Raw genomic sequence first — 23,311 nt, 5'->3', positions numbered from 1 at the left:
TCTGACCTGGGCCATAAAAATCCCCACAAAATCCCCACACTAATGGAACTCCTTTTGTTTGGGTGGAAATAATGATTTACTGTGTGTGTGTCTTACCAGCTTAGTTAAAATCCTGCATCCAATTAGCATGGCTGATGTGGGTGGTAATCAGGCCACAAATCTGCTAACTTGACCCCTTTAACTCCAATAGGCATTGCTGGGTAAGCCTGAAGTCTATGAACCTGATATCACCATTACCCAATAGGTGGGGACTTTGGGTTGAGGTCTGCAGAAAAGCCGGGAAACACCCTCCGTCTTTTTGGTGAGGTTTTTGAGTTTGAGATTTATATCTTAATACCAGAGGGCCTTTAAGCGAGGCTGGAAAAGTCTGTCTGGATAATATTTTGGGAAGTGGGGTTTACAGCTCGAGCCCCTGGGAAAACCATTGAGTGAGTAAAGAAAACAGTGGACTTGCTCAGTCAGTGGTTTTTTAGAGTGTGGACTCCCAACTCACTGCGATACTACCAGAGCTGGTAAAATCTGAACTTCTGGCCTTATGGAACACTTTTGCAGACACCTAGCTAAGAACAGGGTGTTCTGGATAAACACACGCACTACTACTTTGAAACATTTCCCAGAGTGTTCTGGACCAATGCTGACCTGCGTCAGAGACTGACTACCAACTCCCCACACTGGGCTTTATAGATGAAGGTATTCAATCTAACAGCTCCCTCCACCTGTCCATGTCTTAGGTCTGGAACTAAATGACTTTTGGGTGCGCCCAAGTCTGATTTCAATTAAGATAAAGGGGCACTCATTAGTCGCAGAAAGCTGCTTATAAGCTAATCACACATGAACACTAGGGTTCTATGTTTAGGTTTAGCTTGAACTTTGTTTGAACCAGCCAACGCAGGGCTGAATTAGCTCAGGTCATTATACTCTTGGCCTAGAATTTACACTGTTTAGAGGTAAAATGCGTCAGCGGAAGGAAACTTGTTGATACATGGTTTTACATGACCATGAACTTTTTATTTCAGTATTTAATAACTAGTAATACTGTTAGGTGATCAATTCTACATCTGCAAACTTTGTGTGTGACCACTGGCCAGTCATATATACAATGCAGTGTTTGTTTTATGGGGTTCAGCCCACTTCACATAAAATATGATTATATAATTAGACCATTAAACACTGTGGGCCATTTATGATCTCTAATGTTACGTCAGACAGCACGGTGGCTCGGTGGGTAGCAATGTCGCCTCACAGCAAGGAGGTCCTGGGTTCGATCCCCAGGCGGGGCAGTCCGGGTTCTTTCTGTGCGGAGTTTGCATGTTCTCCCCGTGTCTGCGTGTGTTTCCACCGACAGTCCAAAAACATGCAGTCAGGTTAATAGGAGACACTGAATTGCCCTATAGATGAATGGGTGTGTGTGTGTATGTGTGTCTGCCCTGCAATGGACTGGCGCCCCGTCCAGGGTGTTACTGTGTGCCTTGCACCCATTGAAAAGCTGGGATAGGCTCCAGCACACCCCCGCAACCCTATTTGGATAAGTGGTTAAGAAATTGAGTGAGTGAGTAATGTTACGTCTATGGGACGTTGTAGCCTGTTGGTTAAGGTACTGGACTAATAATCAGAAGGTCATTGGTTCAAGCACCACCCTTTCCAGGTTGCTGCTGTTGGGCCTCTGAGCAAGGCCTTAACCCTAAAGTTGCTTACACTGTATACTGTCACAGTACAAATTGCTTTGGATAAAAGCATCTGCTAAATGCCAAAACTGTAAATGTAAAATGTAATGGGTCTGTCATCTGGGTAAAGTCAAAAAGTGTGGTCCTAAATTGCACTGGAAACAAGAACAGGCCACACCAGCAGACTTTCGGATGCCCACCTGGTACACACCAAAGAGGTTACCTTATTAATACAAGCAAAACAGCATCTCCAACTTTATTAGTAAATTGCCAAAACAGAAATGTAACAAATAAACAAACCATTTTATCTGTGTTAATTCTATGTGGTGTACTTCCTTCTTTCTATTCATACTTGCAACATACGTTTTAGCCTGCTTGGGTGTGGTTTGGAATACAACCCATTTCAATTACTCCTGTTTCTTTGAGCTTTGCCTACAGGAGTTTGGTCCTACTCTGGGAAGATTACAACCAATCTTTGTACTACATATTGTCTCAAAACTAGTATTTTACTTTTTGTTTTATACTACTTTTTAAACTTCAGTTTACCCTTTGGTTACATTCATGACAGGGCATAAATTTACGAATATATGATCAGCAGTTCAAGTTGTCAAACACCATTATGGGAGATCTCCAATTCACCTTACTTACATGTCTTTGAACTGTCAAAAGTAGTGATGAGTGCAATTTATTAGTAGGACAGTTTTATGTGGATTGAGACAAGGTCAAAATGGCAAATGGTCTTTTTAAGACTACTGTAAGTTGGGGACTACTGTAAGACTACTTTAAGACTCAGATACTAAAATCTCACCCATGCTTAGGTGTGACAAATATAGTATATTGGTTTAATAGGAATTTTAATTATGTAAGTGTATAAAGGTGTTCCATCATCATATTAGTATTTCATTGCACATATACCTTTAACATATAGGGAGCTAAAAAGGAAACACACATGATTTATCAAGCTGTATTAGTCAATAGTGGCTAAGCCAGTCATCTTTATTAAGCATTTTACCCTGGATAGTAGGACACTTTTTTAGTAGGGGACTTTTATACCCTACTGTATATTTTACCTGGTAGAACAAAACAAAGAAGCCCCTGACAGGTTGAAGGAAAGGCTGAGCTTTGATTGTGGAAGAAATGTTTAGTGGAAGTGTTTGGATGTGTCAGTGTTCCCGCTGGGCCTGACTGGGTCCTCCACTGAGCAAACAGTAGCTCCAGGACTGGAGGATGTGTTTTCTCCATGACAGATTTTTTTTTTTGGTGTTTGGGCAGCTTGGTGGGGAAAAATCATCCCTGCTAAAGGGCAGAGATGTTTGTGCTGCAGCGGGCACTGTTTGAATTAGGCGGACGTTTTGACTCGGCGCATGTGATTCATGCTGGTTTATTTCAGGTCACTTTGAGCCTGGAGCAGAAAAACAAGCCTTGTTGTGTAATACTTGAAACAGGTACTTCAAAACAGACTTCTGCCCCCTAGGATGGACAAAAAACAAACACTGTATTTGGGAAACGTGTTAATAATATTAGGAGATTGTTTAAGATCTTTAAACAAGACATACAGAGAACATGATTTACATTTACATTACATTTTCAGCATTTAGCAGATGCTTTTATCCAAAGCGACTTACACAATGACCTGAACACGATGAGCAATTGAGGGTTAAGGGCCTTGCTCAGGGACCCAACAGTGGCAACTTGGTGGTGGCGGGGCTTGAACCGGCAACTTTCTGCTTACTAGCCCAGTACCTTAACCACTGAACTATCACTGTCCCCTAAAAAATTTAAAAATTTAAAAAATTTAATTTATTTATACTGTAAGAGGGTGCTTGGGTGGTGTAGCAGTAAAGTACAGGGTTTATAATCTCAGTTCTTGGATATGATTGGTGGGTCGGCCAAACAGCCTTCACATTGGAAAGTGCACTTTTGAGTGTGATCTCAGTCCCGGGCCCTACCTCTAAAATGAAGACAGCTAAAAGTTGCTTTAACAAGTTACTAATTATGCAAAGACAGTCCAAGTTCAGTTTTGTAGTTCAGTTTTAGGTCCACAAGTACCACTGGTCCCAAATGTGCTCATCTTTTAGCTATATGGAGACAATAGCACTACAGATAAAAAACAGCACACATATGCCTCTCTTATTTCTCAAGCGTTATAGTAATGCTGCTAAAGTTAGCAAATATTAGCTATTAGATACAGTTTCCTGTTCAGTATTTCAAATAGAGAGCATAGAGTGCATTCAAAAACACTAATCAATGCCTCATTGTCATCAAGTCATCAAGGACAGCTCATTTTCCTAAATGTACTAAGAGGAATCAAGAAACAAGAAAAAGGGGGCCTCAAGAGCAATGACCTTGACCCTACTGAACAACTTTTAAGTAAATTGGAACGTTGGTTGGTAGCCAGACCTTGTCCAGCATCAGTGCCTGATCTGTGGTACGTAGCTCAGAGATTAAGATCACAACTTTCAAGTTGCCACTGTTGAGCCCCTGAGCAAAAGCACTAAACCTGGTCCTTAACCCTTATATGAAGTGAGTGGACTTCATATTTATGCCCATAGCTTTAAATAGTTTGTCCAACAAGCTTATAATTAAATGTACACAAACGTTAGGTCATTTATTGTAGCATTTAATTTTTTTAGTCATGGTCCTTCCTGGAAGCTTGTTTGGCCTGATCCATGGTTTCCCGTCAGTCCCGGAGGTTCACTGCTCTGCAGACTTTCGAGCTTTCCTTCTTTCAATACATCTGATCTAACTTATGAAGATCAGACCACATATGTTAATAATCAGGGTTTTTGGATAACCTGGAGATCTGATTCATCATAAGCTTCTGTAATCTTTTTTATTTTCTTTCTCTGGTTATTCTGTGAAATATTGCTTTAGATTTTTTTTTGTAGAGAAGATTTGTTCGTAATCCACAATCAAATCCAGAACAATGTGTAGGCACAATCCACAGTTTGGAGCCAGACAAGCTTATCATTACACTAGCTCACAAGACAAGAGATATTTTCTAATGGATCGCTATTTGCGCAATAGCCTGTCTTTTATAATCCAGCTGAAATATAAAGAACCGACTCTGTCTCACTCTCATACCCAGGATGTCGTCCATCAGCGCCGGACAGGGGCTGAAGTCATTGTAAATGTTTGGGATGGCTTGCCAAAGATGAGCTTAGAGTGAAAGGCATGCAACTGCTGGAACGTTTATCATAAGCAGAATTTAAAACAAGTGTCTGCGTCACAAGCAGCCCTTCTGTCTCATTCGCTTAGAATAGATCCACTATCGGCGAGACAGCTGGGCTCTTTCATGGATTCTAAACACAGACATGCAACACATACCACCTGAGCTGATGGAGCAATGAGGTCATTGTGATGTAAGCATTGTAATATTAGAAAGTAAAAAATCAGTACTGCGTTTCAAGAACACAGTATCTACTAGTTCTACCTTTTAGTTAGAACTTCATTGTTAGGGGTGATGGAGTCTTACATTCTACTATGAACTGTTTTCTGTTTATGGTCGATTGTGCTCATAACATAAATAACTACATTAGTCCTAGACCTTGATTAATATTAATGATAAATATGGATTTTGTACATTTTGTACCTAGTTTTTTTTTTTATTGTAAATTGTGTTCAAGATTTTTTATTGAGGTTTTTAATTCTGGGTTCTATTTATTTATGAATCAATTTTTTCTTATTATTTATTGTTCTATTTTGTAGAAACTCATCTTGAACAGCACTCTTGTAAAAAGGTGCTATTTAAAATAGTAATAATAATAATTCAGGGTTCGAATCCCAAGCAGCTGGTCATGCATCTACATGTAGACATGACTGGCTATGTCTGAGGGAGGTGGCCAAGACTCTTGGATGCGAGAGTCCATGGACTGGCATCCTTTCAGTGGTAGGATAAGGAACAAAAATGAAGTCAATACCTTGCATTGTGTCATTCATGTTTCGTTTAAAATACGGTCCTATAATCACTTACTTTTTTATTTGTTTTAACTTGTAAGTCTGTTTTAATACTTTTGGAATGCTTATTTTTCTGTTTGATGTGGTTTAATGAGCCTTTTTGGCTCTGCAATACTAAGTGATCTGCATTAGGCCTGTAATCATTTTCTCGTGGGCAAGATTTCCTGTGTTCCGCTTTTCTAGGCCTTCAGTTGAAGAAATGTGGCATTAGGTGAAATCCTGGTAAAATCCACACTGAGCCTTTTCACTCTTATGTGGAATAGCTGTTTACCAAGCATGAGGTAAACATTTCTCATGTACTCAAATCCACACCAGCCACATGATGAGGGTATAGGGAGGGTTTTGTGATTTGGGAACCATTAAGAAAATGTGTATGTGGTTTAGATGTGTTGCCATCGGCTAAGGACAAACAATATTTATAACCTCCTTTTATGTCTTACATTTCTCTTAACTATTTTTCATCATTTCTAGCTGGGTCCACGACCCTGACCAGACATGTATACCAAACTGATACATACTGTGCTGTGAAAAAAGTGATTGCCATTTATTATCCAATAAATCCAATTATCCAGCATGTCATAATTGTAAAAATGTATTACTCTGCTTCATAAAATTTAACTGAAGAGCCAACTGAGCTAACTAACCCCAATCTGGCTTCTTTACTGACAGAAAAACAATCATCTTTACTATGAAATCCAAGCAGTGATCTTAGAACAGGTAGAACATGATCTAGGTATAACTGTCTTTTGAGTATGAATACCATGAATACCAGAACCTTTGTATTTGATACAGTTTCTGTCTGATGATTCCATAAGGGGACGGCACAGTGACTCAGTGGATAGCACTGTCACTTCACAGCAAGAACATCCTGTGTTTGATTCCCAGGTGGAGCGATGTGGATCCTTTCTGTTTGGAGTTTGCATGTTCTCCCTATTTCCGAGTTGGTTTCCTCCCATAGTCAGGTCCCACAGACGAGACCAGCAGTCAGGGTAATTGGAGATACTAAAATTGCCCTTAGATGTATGTGGCAGTGTGTGTTAAGGTGTGAATGTGTTTGTGTGTCTGCCCAGCGTTGGACTGGTGGCATGTCCAGGGTTTTTCTGTGTGCCTTGTGCCCAGCCTGGGATAGGCTCCAGCACCCCTTGCGACCTTAATTAGGATAAGTAGCTTAGAAAGTATTTGAATTGGCACAGTTTTTGCAGGATGTCCTCCCTGTTGGTGCACTGATATGTGTCCCCTCAATGGCAAAGTTCACGTAATGCCATGTGCCTTTTCAATCTGTAATCCCAGCCAGAGATTTAAACCCCCAGAACCCAAACTATTCTATTTCTATTTCTAACCCATAGCAACAAGACAAAATGTGAAGATCTAATGTTTCCACTCTGCTCTATAAAACTCAGATCCCAGTTTCCTGTTGTAACCAAATTTATTTAACGGGGCAGAATTTGATACCGGATTTAAAGCTGAAGTTAAATACAGATTCAGGTGATGATGCCAAAAGAATCAGTACATTGGAAGATGTTTAAAGTGAGACTATGATATGCTGACATGGTGAAACTGAAACTCCAAAATGAAACATTTCTGTAACTTATTTAAGAAAATTGATTAGGACACTTTCTATTTTTGCTTTGTGGGGTTCACAGAATCAGCTTCAGCAAAAAAGTAAGGCCTGTGATACACACTGGAGCTTGCACAACCACCAGGTTGAAGTATTTAAAAGAAAATAAACAAGTCCTGCATGCTACAAGTTAAACAGGCTTCGAATTCCAGAGCGAGCCGATGTACCTTGTGGTCTGTCCGTGGTTACAAAGAACTCCTGTGTGTGTAAAAGTGTGTGTGTGGAATAGGTGTATAGTGAACATTCCACTGGACATAAGACTTTCTCTCTGTATAGGGCCTGTTTTGCTAAGCTACTTTTAAATGTTTGCGCAACCAACCGTTGACCGCTTCATTAAAAATACCGTTTGATGCCCAGGCTAAGTCCAGCAGCGAGTCAGTTAGAACTGGTTTGAGAAAAGAGGCAACATTTGTCGGCGTGGAGTAAACAAAATACCCGTAAAAAGCCTCAGGTTGCAGCTACTACGGAAATGGGGCTAGTTTAGGCCGGTTTAGGCCAGTTTAAGCTGTATGCTCTGTTCAGGTCAAACTAACACCACCATTTCAGTTTTTACCTGAAGTCCATCTTGATATGTAATTTTATACCAATAAAAGTATAGAGTATAGATTTATTGTAAATGTTTAATTATGATTAATCATAATAAGTCAGTCGAAAACACATTTTGTTAATTTAGTTAACCTTGTTAACCTTTTCCACTAACAAGACAAGTGAACACAAAATGCTTTTTCAATGGTATAAGGGTGCTTTCAAATGATAAATCTTTATGCTCTTAGCTTTATGCAAGGCTGTGCGCATAATAACTTTTGCAAGGCTGTTCTTTGCTCACCACAGCATTTCTTATTTGTAAGATAAGAATACAGTTCTGTATCTAAAAATGAGAAGTTCTCTGTTGAGGATAGGTAGAGGATAGGTAGGATGGCTCACTTGATGGTGCACTTGACCATTATCTTCCTCTTCATAGAGCATGGACAAAAACTCTGAAGCATTTTGGAAGTTTGGAAGGAACACACAACAAAAATACTGTATAATGTTGGTGTTACTTAGGAACAGCACAGTGTACAGCTTGTAAAGTGGGTTCTGCACATTAACACATGTCCTGGGGGCCTCAGCTAGATCCTCGCTTCTGGTAACTTCAAGAATTTTTGCATATATTTTATTACTCAGTGCATCGGTGGGTTTCTTTTGGGTATTTTAATGTCCTCTTACTTTCCAAAAGCACAGACTAGATGCTTTCAATTGCCCCGAGTATAAGAGAGTAAGTAATTGGATGATTGTGTGCTGCCCTGATAGATTGGCATCCTGTCCAAATTGGGTTTTTTGCATCCTGCCCATTGGTTCTAAATGGCACTGGATACACAGGACATGATTGGTTGGCAAAACCAGTTACAGATTTACTATTTGAAATATGTTTTTGAGACCCAGCTATCAGTTTCAGTATCAGTACCGATGTCTTTCCTTACAGATACATACTGTAGAAGTCTGGTCTCAAATGGAACTTTAGAACTCACATTAGAGTGCAGAATATTGTGTCTGTATATTCAGGCACCAGACTGTTAAAAGTATCTCCCAATTTCCTCCTACACTGTCTGTGAGATAGTATACTATGAGAAACGGAAATAGGGCAGTCTCCATTTGTTAGCGTACATTACGTGGCAAAAGTCACAAGTCTTTGAGAGTAAACACAGCTAGCATGATTGAGGCGGTGTTCTGCGCACCAGCTGAGGAATTGGGTGGACGTGTTAGAATAGTGAATGTGTGAATAAGGGGGTGTTCACGTGTGAAAGCCAGGCTGTCAGACAACTTAGCATTTGATTATTATGCTGTGTATGAGTGTGTGTGAGCGTTTGAGTGTCTGTGTGTGGGCAAAAGCAAAAAAACAAGATTGGCTTCCTTTCTCTGTTTGGCTTTGCTGCACTTTGACCCCTGTCCTCCAACCCTTAACCCCTAACCTACCACCCTTCACTCACAGTTAGCACACCTGCAGCATAGTGGCATGTCTAGAGAATGTTATTTTTGGCAAATTTACTTATGCATACAGCAGGGGTTAACAAAGTGGGTTCCCAACCATTACATTCCAATGAATGTAAAAAATGATCAAAACTGATAAACTAAATGTACCATGATAAGTACTTATGAGGTGCATTATACAATTCTACTCTCAGATTGTACCCAGCTTGTCTAAAAAGAGATACAAACATCTGTTTTATTCATTATTATCTACATTTCTTTTCATTTTAGTTCAGATAGTGTATATAGCTAAGGAAAACAAAGCTTACATACACTAACCAGGCATAACATTATGATTATGGGTGGGATATATTAGGCAGCAAGTGAACAAGCGACAGGGTCATGGGCGGCCAAGGCTCACTGATGCACGTGGTTCGATCCAACAGACGAGCTACTGTAGCTCAAATTGCTGAAGAAGTTAATGCTGGTTCTGATAGAAAGGTGTCAGAATACACAGTGCATCACAGTTTGTTGTGTATAGGGCAGCAACACAATATTAGAAAGGTGGTCAAAAAGTTATGCCTGATTGGTAGTTCCTAAAGCTGAAATATTCCTTGGCAAAACATAAATAAAAAAAAACCATCAGCAAATCTTGGATAAAAATAATTACCTGGTCCTTTTTTTGTCACACTATATAAGATTATTGAAAAATATCTTCTCCAATTATATCTGACACACTGTACGATATAATGTGTCAGATTAGATAAAAAGATTCCTTAACCACAGACCTGTAAAGGTACCATCACTTAATGCTATTAAGCACAAAACACATTGGTATAATGGTGGCCTCAATAAAACACAATTTAAACGGCAAAGAAGCGGCAAAAAAGGAATGTTTGGGACCAGTAGTGGCTGGGTAAATAAGGACAACATGGAATGTCTAAAGGAAACATGGGGTAAAAGGATATTTTCCCATCTATTAGCATTTGTGCTAGCTTCTTTGCCATGGAAAGAAGGGTCAGAATAACCTGTATATATTGCTATGAATTAATATGTGCAATTACATCTGGTTTTTAAATTAAAAGTGTGCTTATACAAAAGTATTTGGTATAACAAAGTCACATTGTAGGGGCGGCACAGTGGCTCAGTGGGTAGCACTTTCGCCTTACAGCAAGAAGATCCTGGGTTCAATCCCCAGGTGGGGCAATCCGGGTCCTTTCTGTGTGGAGTTTGCATGTTCTTCCCGTGTATGCGTGGGTATCCTCCGGGAGCTCTGGTTTTCCCCCACAGTCCCTAACTGGATAAGCAGTTAAGACAGTGAGTGAGTGAGAGAGTGAGCAAAGTCACATTGTTTGATGGATTTTAGCCATCACACTTAAACCCTGAGGCAACATTTCTGTCAGTATTGATCTGATCCATGTTAGTGCACAGGTGGATCTGAACCATTATAGCAAAATGCTTTGTATCATCCTTACAGAGTTACTGAATGACCGTACTAAAATGGTCATTAAGGCTTGGGCTATCCATTGGCATATCCAACATCGATGGCAACTTTTAAACACTTAAAATTGAGATGTTGTGCATGTTGTTAATGTATTTATTATACACCAAACTCATAGTTTTATTTTGATAACTTTATAGTTCCTGGCTTTTACAATGGTATGTTTAGAAGTGAAGGATTTCTGGAGACAAAATTTTGGACACTGCTGGAAAAACTGTCCAAATCGGTCGCTCGCTAATAAGTATGTCACATTCTGCCTATCAGGACCATTGATCTTACCCACAACCAAAGACAAGATCTACACTGTACTTTAAGTATGTTTTATATAATTCTTCATGGCCAAATAAATCAAATAAACAGCAAAACAAATGTGATAACCTTTAGTTACCATATAACCCAGGTTATTTAAACTAAACAGACTATAAGGATGACCTGACCTGTGAACAATTCGAGTTATAAACTAATACATGAGGTGTGGTTTCGTAAATACCACAGATCAGGATCAGCACTAACAGTTAATATGTTTCAAACCACATTCTGGTTTGACTTTGCTCTGCTTATTTCCTCTGCATGTAGTCACGGCAACGTACACTGTAATAGTTTAAAGAGGCAAATCGGTAATGATGACCTCACTCTCGGTTTGGGCCGTCTGTTTACCCCTTCAGCTTGTTTCCTCCACTCCGTCACTTTCCGTGATCATTTTTAATATCTCTTTTATGCAATCCACAGTGACATCACAAAAAGAAAGCTTCAGTAGAGTAGAGTTTTGCAGGGGTGTGGAGGGAAGAATCTGATGTGGATATTCCCACTGGAAGGTGCAGTTTGTTAGACAAGGAGTCATGTCATGACTAAATTGGGATAAAATTCGGTAATAGGAAATATGTGTGTGTGGGTAAGAGTATGAGAGGTTATGCACAGACAGATGACACATTTAAGAAAAAGTAAGGTGTCTTTGTAAGGTGTCAGGCCACCAAGAGCTATAAAAACAGCTTTATTGCTAACTGGCATTAATTCAAGTCTCTTAAACTGATCTGAAGGAATCAACAACAATCTGGTGACTGTAAAAACTCTAGAATATAGAATTTGGTCATCCTTATACCCATTAACTATTCTACGACCCCTTGTGTCCTCTGGGTGAGATGCACATTTATTTGTCATTTATGCATACAGTACAATGAAATCAGTGCACAGACTCAGCCATTGTAAAGCACCCCTGAGGCATCAGGGGGCAAAAGGCAACTGTTGCTGCTTAGCAGAGTCAAGATTTAAACCCACACTTTTTCAGCCCAGACCTATACCCACTTAGCCATCACTTCCCCTCTTACCACTAATAGAATTGGTATTTTTCAGGATAATAAGGTACATCATCTTAATCAAGTGATCCGTCAGTATTGATTTGCTCCCATGATAGCAAAATGCTCCGGACCATCCTTACAGAGTTACTGGATGACCTTTCTGAAATGGACAATAATTTAGGCCTGTGCTATCTGTTGGTGTATCCAACATCCATGGGCGCTTAAACATTTAAAATTGCAATTTTTAATTATTAGTATTTTATTCACACCATACTCATAGTTATTGTATTTTAATAACTTTCTAGTCCCTGACCTTCACTGGCTTTTACAGTAGTGTGTTTAGAAGATCCAGGATAAGTGTTACCTGTGGCCCTGTACCAGGTATGGTTTTAGTAAAAGCCAAGCCTCCCCACCTCCATGAATTACAGTACTTTACTGTACCATAATTCATAAAGGTGAGAAGCCTAAAGAAATACTCTTGTCCACCATGTCTCAGGCCAACATAAATTGAGATCACTAAGAAGTAAACATATTCCCTACACTCAATGATGTTTGGCCTAATACTCTTGAACTGAGTACTCATTTCATTTTCTTTTAAGACTTATCTGCTAAGGGTTTCTACTTCAGCTCTGTAGTTGCAACACATTCATTTAGTCTAGGCAGCTTCTTTACAAACCCGTCTCACTTTTCTTGAAGTTTAACATTATTTCTCCAGAAAAGGTAGATTGCTTTACTACGGCTAGTAGAATGCTCACCTGTGACGCTCTATCGCTTAGCTTTGGTCTGGTTTCTTATTTACATTGTGATTTACTGTTTCACTTTTGTCTTCCTGTTAAAACTTTTGTTTATTGAGTCTGTAAGTGTTGTTCAAACTACTGTATATTTTCCAATCAAGTTTCACCAGGGTAATGATGGGGGCGTGCAAGTGTTCGTGTGTATGTCTGGGCATGAGTGTGTATGTTTCGTGGGAAGGAAGGGTACATGTCCATGAACAGAATATGACAGGACATTATGTTTTTTTCAGATTTTCTCACGGTCATGTGCGTCACTAACGTTGGCATCTTGACTTTTTCACATTCCACACCAGTAAGAGAGGAATCCTTGACATTCTGAGACACCACTTACCCTTCACACATACTTGACGGACTTGCCAGAAACTGACATTAACCATAAGCCTAACCTTAAACCCACAAATCATACTTATCCTCTGGTGAAAGGGCTGCCACTCAGGAAGGGCAATGGTAGATTTTTGTAATATGAATTTAGTTACAATTGTAATGCCGTGAGCCTGATGCCACCACCTTTAACACACTGCTTGGTTTACCAACATGGAGTGCTCGTTTCAGGACGTACCACAGCATCTCTGTTGGGAAATTTGACTAGACCGCCCCACACTTTCATGATGTAAACAGGTATACTGCAGCTTAACCCAATTACACTTCAGCTTATAGACAGATAATGTTCCATTCTTTGTCATTTTTTTAGAGAACCATTTCACTTTCTTGCTTTCCTGGCTGTGTCCAATTAGTTAATTTGACCTACCGGTTAAATGTTTTCTTTTTACTGAATGGCCACAAAAAAAAAAAAAAATGCACTTCTACCCAGGAGAGCAAAGTCTGTTATAGCTGCAAGGAATTGGAAACTCATTACTTTGTATTAATGCCAAAATATTGGAATGGGACATCTAACAAGCTTGTGGTTAGGTGTCCATAGAACCCTCTTTGCACTAGTGTAGATTCACTACTGCATTTTAGCTATGTTAGCAGCAGACACTGTGGTTTGTTGGCATCCTTTGGCGTCTTTTAAGAATAAACCTATAAGAAAGCTAATAAAAGTTAAGTCAATAGATTATATTACTTCGCTTAACTACTCAGGAGTCCAGCTTGTGTGTTCCCTACACCAAGATATGCATTTTTGACCAATGTCCTGTGATAGAAATTCTAAAGGGCAGCCCTGTTGTAAATCCCAGCTTTGTGAAGCTCGCAATATAAAGCCTTAAGCTTTCAGAATTTGCCGTCTAAGGTAGTACCAGAAAATCTGAGCCTTAGGTCTTCATAATTTGGCTTCTAAGGTGTTAACAGAAAGTTGGACTTGGCACTACTATAATAAAACATTCACCTTTAGAAGCTAAGTGTTTGATGGCAAACCTTTAGATCATGTGACACTAAAAAACATCAATATTTATTCTGCATTAAGAGTGATCCACAGCTTTAAGCCAGCAAGTTTTTTTTTTTTTTTTTTTTAAATATATCCTTTCAAGACTGAACACACTCCAAGTCCATGCAAACACGCAAAATCCTGTGGACACAGATCCACTACAAGCAATGCGGCCTACACACCAGGTCCAAAGTAAAGTTTGCATTCCGTGGACGGTTTGCTGGATCTGGCAGTGCATTTATGTGTGTTGCATAAGTTTCATTTGCTACCGCTGGACGGCGATTATTAATGAAGGAATGCGTCTAACACAGTTGCAGCCTTCTTGCTCACTGCCTATTTCCTGTCCCTCGGGAAAAGGCAAATACAGCTTTTTTCTTGCCGACCTATGTGCTCAGACCTAAAAATATGGACTTTAGAACCCTGTAGGACATCTGGCCTGGTACACACACACACACAGACATACACACATCACAGGTACATAGAGTTTTAATGCTTTCATACAGGTAATAGTCAAGAACCAAAACACTCTATGAAAAGCATATTGCCTTAATATTAAACAAAAATCTTAATTATGTTAAAAACAAATTATGGGGCAAGGAAATGGTCAGACAATATTACTTCAAACTCACAAAATAATTTTACTGGATGATTATCAGAAACCACTTCATCATGCAACATTAGTTTCAGACCCTCAGTAGTTTTAGGTCCTCAGGACCCAAGCTGCTGTGCAGTACCAACACAACCAGCTACACCAATGTCATTTTTATTGTTATTGAGGACAGGGCTCTGTCTAGGACACTGGAATTTATCTGCACCAAACTCGTCAAGTCATGTTTTTTTTTTTATGAATCTTGCTTTGTATGCAGGGACACAGTCATGCTAGAACAACAAAAGGCCATCCCTAAACTGGTACCACACAGTTGGAAGCATAACACCTGTTAGCAAATGGTGTAACTAAATAAACTCAATACTAAATGATAAAACAAACAATAAAACTCAATAACTAAAAAGCGGTGTTCACATACTTTTGGCCATATTGTGTAGGCATCAAGTATGCAGTTCCATTGTAGGTTCTCAGATACTTGTTTACATGTATAATACAGTTCTTTTTCAGAGTTTTGTGGTTTTCTGGTTTTAGTCCCAGTTTTAGACTGCCTGGTTTTGATTTATGTCTGTTTAATGTTCTTATGGAAATGGCAGCTATTTTTAGACATATTCCAAATGCTAGAATGTATGGCATCCATTGTAATATTTTGTGGTGGTCGGTTTTTCAGGTGTTCCCATGCTACATTCTTCATGGTTAATAGGCCGGTCTATTCCCGGCTGAAAGACTCTACAACAGGCCAGCATTAGCTAGTTGCTGGTCTCTGCAGGTTTCTGTTGCCAGATACAGCAGAACATACTTCCCAACTAATCCTGAATTAAGCCAGCTTTTTGACAATAGCATTGTCATAATGAACAGGGAATGTATAGTTTAAATCTAGAAATAGCTATAATCTGTAAATAATGTAATGTTCAAGTAATGTTTAAGTAATACGTGAAATAAGTTTTAATAATAAATGAAAAACTGGTTACACTCTTTGTAACATGAATATACTAAGGTCATGTATTTAGTGACCCGGTGCTATGTTGTATCTCCAATTATCTGATTAGCCAGCAGGCTAAAAGGCAAACAAGGTTACTTACAATAAGGTTTCATTTAATTTATTAACACTCTTTATTAAAGAAACAACCATGACACAACCTAGACTTTCCAAGTCCATCCTTAATCTCTCCCATGCTGCCTATAAAAGCCAATATATGCCTATATACACCCTTGCATGTAGCCATCTCTGATTTTTACATCTCTGATGTTACATTACCCACACTGTGCATTATCCACCACCATCCAAGTGTGCAAATGTGCATTCATTTACCCTGCCTTGATCAGCATATAAGCTCTTCCTGGACCAACCTTATCCACTGGTAAAAATACTATTTACCCAAAACCAGTATGCAGAATGCAGTGTGCATTTTAGCTCTGTGCCAAAGATGAAAAGGACCATCCAGATCGGTACCAGCGAAAGGTGCAAAAGCCAACACCAATGGGAGCGCATCCATACCCACAGCATGAGTGTCTGAAAGTACCACTGATGCTGAGATGTATACTGGTATTTTAGTGAGACATACGCTGCAATCAAAGCAAAGACACAGAGTGCCTGTGCTTGACTGGCCTGCCTGCAGTTCACATTAATCTTGTATTGAAAATGTATGGTGCATCATTAAGAGGAGAATCAGACAACAGCTACCACAGACTGTTGAGCAGTTGAGGTCTCGTATCAAGCAAGAATGAACAAAAATTCCACTTGCAAAATTGCATCTAATAGAGTCCCAAATGATTAAAACATGTTATTAAAGGAAAGGTAAAGGAACATAGATAAACATGCCCCTGTCATGCTTTTTGAGTGTGTTTGCAAGCTGGTCAGTGAAAACATTGGTAGTGTACATTTTAAAGTATCAACAATCAACAATTTTACAAAATGTCCCAACTGTCCAAAAATAGGGTTTGCACATAATGTATGGTAAGTATTACACAGTCAAAAAAATTGGAACAGAGACAATTTACTGATCATGTCATGTTTTCACTGGAAATTCAGACTTTTATTGCTTACTGTACAGCATCAGTATCAGTAGTATGTCATTTCAAACCCAGCCACAGCTCACGATGAAGACGCTGGGTAACTTTTCTCTCTAGTAAATGCTGACCTCTGCTGCTGTAGTCTGGAACTGATCTATTCACCACCAAAAACATTATTTTATCAGTATGTAATTTCTTAATTCTTAATGAACCCCATACACAGTGTATAGATACCACACCAGTGCTGCAGCAGTCTGGTCCAGCTCTAGCTAATGTGCTGCAGCTAGGAGCTGCACAGTAACGTGAATCATGAGGACATGGGTTCAATCCTCAATTCTGAATTGTAAGAGGTTTGAAACATCTCCTCAATGTCCAAGTGGGTTCCTTTCTTACCTTGCAAAAACAAAGAAAGCAGATGAATCCTACTTCACAGCGAACTACTCATACTTTCTCGAGTACCCCTGTGCAACTGGAAATGGACAGTAGGACATTAGGTACACCACAGATAGTTCTGGGTTTAGATTAGGTTAAATAGTACTGGTACTGTAGTGTACAGGCCAGTATAAAAAGGCTATAACACATTCGAGTGTGTAATTCACTTTATTATTTATAATATTTATAATATTCTAATGTTGTAGCACGAGTTACGATAATGACTCATCAAAATGATGCAGGGGCTGGGTAACTTTTGTCTCTGGTAAATACTGACCCCTGCTGCTTGAGTCTGGAACTGTTCTGTCCACCATTTAAAAATCACGTGGCCAATAAGTAATCGCTTTTACTTCTACACATTTCTGGCTTCTTAATAGTGATGGGAATTTCGACTCCTTTTAGAGAGCCGGTTCTTTTGGCTCGGCTCACTAAAAAGAGCCGGCTCTTTCGGCTCCCAAGTGGCTCCTTAGATTTTTTTGTTGCTTAAATTAATTTATTACCAAATTACATGTAAAATGAATTACTAATGTAAAAAAAACATTGTATCAAATATTTATTATTTAAATTGCTTTATTTATATACTCAACATGGAACAGAGTGCTCCAACAATAAATTATAAAATACAAAAACAAAGACCCATCTCAATTAGACAAAAAGATCTAATTGTGTATATTATTTGTAAATTTGCATCTAGAGTGGGACGGCACGGTGGCTAAGTGGGTAGCACTGTCGCCTCTCGGCATGAAGGTCCTGGGTTCGATCCCCAGGTGAAGAGCCCGGGTCCTTTCTGTGTGGAGTTTGCATGTCTTTCCCGTGTCCGCGTGGGTTTCCTCCGGGTGCTCCGGTTTCCTCCCACAGTCCAAAGACATGCAAGTGAGGTGAATAATCCTGTCATGAATGTAACCGAAGTGTAAGACTTGACGTTAAAATCCTAATAAACAAAACAAAATAAACAAGCATCTGGAGTGAAACAACACAACATCAACGAAGCATCACTCAACAAAATATAAATGAAAATGTGCAAAACAAAAAGAAAAATCAGCATCCAGGTGACAGTATTTAGTAAGTATTTAGTGTAGATTAGCATTCAGAAAAACCAAGGAGATCATCTTTGATGGGTTGATCCTGTTTCTCCTTTCTGTTATGATCTGCCCTGTTAAAAAAGATTTTCTCTAAGGGGACAGATACACAGTCTATGTGCCATCACATGTATATGATGTGGGTAGACTGAACACTTGGTCTCCCACTAGCTCAGTGGGTCTGAACTTCTCTGTAAAAGGGGCTTCTCGTGTCCAAACTTTACTATGTTTCCTCTAACTCACTTTCCTCACCTTTCCAGCGTGTAATGTCTGGCTGTGTAAAGCGCTGATCTCTCTCTCTCTCCCTCCTGTTCGTGTGCACGCTGTCTGTGTGTGTGTGTGTGTGTGTGTGTGTGTGTAACCCCTCCCCCCCTGCTCAGTGTAAACACACCAACGCCACCACGTATCTTGACCAATCATGTGCGGTTTTGACAGAATAAAAAAACGAAAAGAAACGAATCGGCTCCCAATCAGGAGCCGGATCCCGTTGTTCACTTTAAAGAGCCGGCTCTTAGAGCCGGATCGTTTGCGACCGACCCATCACTACTTCTTAATAATATGTGGCAGTCTGGGGCACACTAGGTTGTTGCCCCAGACCCAGACTATACTATATGTATATTTAATAGTAAATAATTTATAATTTACAGTAACCCAAAAACGATTTATTTGCTGATTGCTGATTTAACAGAGTGTGGGAGAATTTTAGACCCAAAAACACACAGGTGTTTTAAATAATGACTTTATAAAGTACAAATAATTCATCTTACACATTTAATCTGCAGTGTAATCTGTTTATTCTGAATTGGAAAGCTTTGGAGACATTTGGAGACCAGCGAGGCCTCCTTTTACTCCAACTTCAATAACTCCAGATCAGAATTAGTTAGAAGCTTAAAATTTGGGATGGTTATAGTAAACAACATTTGCCACAGGAATAAAGTGTTGCTAATGGCATTACAGACCTGCATTCCTACTTACACTCACTGAAACTTTGGATTTAAAAAAAAAAAATGTAAAAGCGCCCATATATATATATTTTTTTATCATCATTTGAGCATGGTAAAATATCATCATGCCATTCAGCTGTTTTTTTCTGATACGTTAAAGGGTTTTATTTATATAACATTAAAATATACATTTTGTGTCATCTTTTAAACTTTCTGAATGAAAAGCCTTAGAAACTAGGTATGTCCTTCAGTAGCTCTGCAACACCTATGTGTAGGGCCCTACTAAATTCACGGGGAAATGTGCTTAATTTCACGGTCCTCGTTTTTTCAGAAATTACAGATTACATGGATTTTTAAAGAACAGTGCCACATTTCACGGCAGTCATTAAATAACACTCATAAATTAAATGATAGAATCAATAGCACAGCTGTCCGTGCTTTGACACACCATCCTCTGTGGCCACTGAATTGGTTGGGAGTTTTCCAAACTCAGTTACACGAGTCGTGTTTTTAGCTGCTTTACACTTCGACATCTTGAACATTTTGTCTAACCAATTTCTAGTGTAACCGAGTGTCTTTAGAGTTTGCTGTGTTTATAAAGAAAGAAATAAACCATACACAAACTATTGCTGTAGGTCATCCGGGTACTTTTCGCGTACTACGTATTCGGAGACACTACCCGCTCTCGCATACTGCTTTCGAGTACTTTGTAGTATGGAAGTATGCGATTTCGGACACAGCCTCAATCAGAACACCACAAGACGAAAGTCTAATGTAATTACCGTATGTTTGCTAGGATCGCCTCATATTGCATATTGTGCTTTATATTTCATATGCTACTTGAATTAAAAAAGTTAAATCGCTGAACACAAACCTTAAATTTAGATTTTTACAGCAAATCGCATATTACACAGAAAACTGCTCATTTCACAGGAGATGGCTCATTACACAGTCCATGACACGATTTGCACAGCCGTTAATTAGGTAGGGCCTTACCTATGTGTCTTGCTTTGGTGGCATTGAAGGCGCAGATGGTAAAGTGGGTGCTGCACAGCATCCTGTATTCAAGGGTCCTGGGTTTGAGTCTTGTTTCTGGTCTGATGTTGAAGTAGGTGTTCTTCAGGTACTCCTGTTTTCTTATGTTGCTTTCTTCTACTATATTATGCCAAAAATAAAATTTTATACTAGAAATGTGTAGCATTTATTGACTTTACATATTTTTTTCAGATTATATGCTGTTTAACAGGTTTTGGGTATTAAAATCCAAATAAATCATCAATTTTTGGCATTTGGACTTTTACTTTTAATTTCCACCCAAACTCCAGGTCATACAGGGACAAAGCTAGTGGAAAGAAATCCCCAGCTGATTTTAGGAACAGTGTGTCAACAGACAGTGGACCAGACTTGAAAAAAAAATGATCAGGAAGCACCCTTGGCACTACATGGTGTGAGATGTTAGTTTTCTCATTGCTGTGTCACATTTCCACCTGCCTGTGATGCTCTACTGTAAGCATTTACACCCAATGCGACCCATGTGGACAGACATGCTACAAAAAGTGATACATTAATGACTGTACAAACCCAGGGAAGATATAAACTTTGTCATGCTTGCTTATTAACTGTATTTTCTTGATGGACCCTAAGCTACCCAGTAACATTGGGCACTAAACAGGAGTGCAATATTATTGATCCATTAATGAATCAGCACGTCTTTACACATTTACTTATTTACATAATTACACTTAAGTCCAACCACTTTACCTTCAGCAAGATTTTGGGAGTACCTGGTGGAAATCCACACATACATATACGTATATATATATAAAATATAAAATGTACAAGCAGAAGGTGGATTTAGTTCAGTGTGAGTGTTTGTTGTCCTGCAATAGATTGGTTCCCTGTCCTGAATGTATTCCTGCCTTCTGATGATTCTTATTAAAATATATTAATATATAAAATGATTGTTCATCATAATTTTATTTGCTCCAGATGTTGTGGACAGATGTTAGATTGGAAAATGCTGAAATGTTTCTTTACTCGTATCTTGTTAGTCTACCAAACCAGACTGCGATTTTTGTGGTTTTAATTGTAATTTGGCCCCCGTCATGATACTAACAGAGCCTAGCAGAAAAACACCAGGCAGAACACATTCTTTTCACCAGTCTGTTTAACGGAGCACAAAACCAGCCTGAAGCTAAAGTCTAACTTCCTGTCTTAAACACTTTCATTACCACAATATGCTCTATAGATGCTGTTAACTCAAACCAGCTTCACAATTCATTATGGGTGCTACCGCTTCCCAAAAGGAATTCCAGTACAGAAGCCATAGACCTCAATCAAAACACTGTAGCATCGAGCACACTGACTGATTTGTTTTTGCTGAAAGAAATCAAGGAGAATATACAAATCATAGGAAATCAGACTTCCCCTTCATCTCCCTAACGTGTCAACTATGATTTATGGCCACCTTTTGCCGCCAGGGCAGTTCGCACTCACAGCTGGCGGAACCAGTTTTTGTGAGTCATTGCTCTTGTCTGCCAGATACTGGGGCAGATGCTTTTGGGCCAACAGTCTAGTGAGCATCTTCCCTGCCCTTCCAAGCCTGATACAACTTGTAATAGTTGATTTCTTATTTATTTATAGTACAGTGCCATGACCGTAATGGAGCCGTGTGCCACCTGAACAATAGAAACAAAACACAGACTAAAAACCCTTAGAAAAATGAACCCTTACCTTTTTTTCCAGCTCCATAGACATTTTCAGCTGCAGAAAAAACAGAAATAGAGGTCTCTGGTTGTTGTAAAACATACTGGCACTTTTTGGGCAGCTGGTCTGAATGGAAACAGGCAGCCAGAGGTATTAAAACAAGTTGCACCGAGCTGTACCAGGGACTCAGGAGCTAAGACTTAAAAATTTCCAAAGACTCCAGCTTATTAGTAAAAAGCCTAAAACATTTATATAAAGAACAGTAACTTGTTCATTTATTCATACATTATTTATCAGTTACCATGGTGTCATGGTGGATCAGGTGCCAGCCAGAAACAAATGGACAGTGGGAAAAAATACCAAACACGTTACAGTGATCGAAGATGATGCATATTTTAGCTTTTGATTCAGTATTTTAGGCATTGTTGTTCAAAACATGCTGAAGTTAGATTGGTTTATATTATTTTCACTGTTGGAACATGCTGCCCAACAATTCATAGCCGTCCTATCCAGGGTGTATTCTCAGCTTGGTCCCTGTGTTTTCAGATGACACAGCTCCCAGTGTGACCTTGACTGGGATAGTATTTAATTACTGTCCAAGTGGTAAAGAAATACAGAGAGCAGAGTGTGATCCTTCCTACATGTCAAAGGCTTTGTGTAATAATCTGCTAGTGGCAAGAATAAAAGATGCGGTTGATAATATTACACATTTACATTTAAGCAGACGCTTTTGTTTAAAGTTTTGCTTGGGGGCCCAACAGTGGAAACTTGGTAATGCTGAATCTTGAACTGCCAATCTTATGACTACTAGTCCAGTACCTTAACCGTTGAGCTAGCATTGCAGAAGACACACATGCCGAAGAGGGTGTGTGATAGTCTGCGACGTATTTTCAGCCAGAGACATTTGCAATAACAATAATAAATAACATCATCATGTATGTACCAGACACTAGAATGAGTGGTGGCTAACAGCATCTGTGGGTGGCATTGCTGTCAAAAGCATAAAAGGTCATTTTACATGGTCCAATCCCAGTGGAATTGTGATTAAGTGCTTACTTGGCTGTAAAACTTTAAGGCACAGCTTAAAAGACTTTATGAGCCTCCAGCATGAGACAAGGGTGATAAATCACACAGCGCTTTGTAGCGCAACCCAACCAGAAATAGTTCATAAGGGAGAGGTAGAAAAAGATGAGTCATTGGCGTAGTTTTGTATTTATGTGAACGAGTCAGTGAACAATGACATAATGATTGTTGTTTTTATATTTTGGCTGAAAAATGAACTGAAATTAGTGTTTTAAATGTTCATAACACGTCATTATATGTCTTTGTGGGTATACAGTAAGCTCTGAAGCAATTGGAAGTAAGTATGGGTAACAGGATTTCATAATTCCCAC

The sequence above is a fragment of the Trichomycterus rosablanca genome, chromosome 9 (genome assembly GCF_030014385.1).
Source record: "Trichomycterus rosablanca isolate fTriRos1 chromosome 9, fTriRos1.hap1, whole genome shotgun sequence".
NCBI lineage: Eukaryota > Metazoa > Chordata > Actinopteri > Siluriformes > Trichomycteridae > Trichomycterus > Trichomycterus rosablanca.
Note: the sequence above shows the minus strand (reverse complement) of the source record.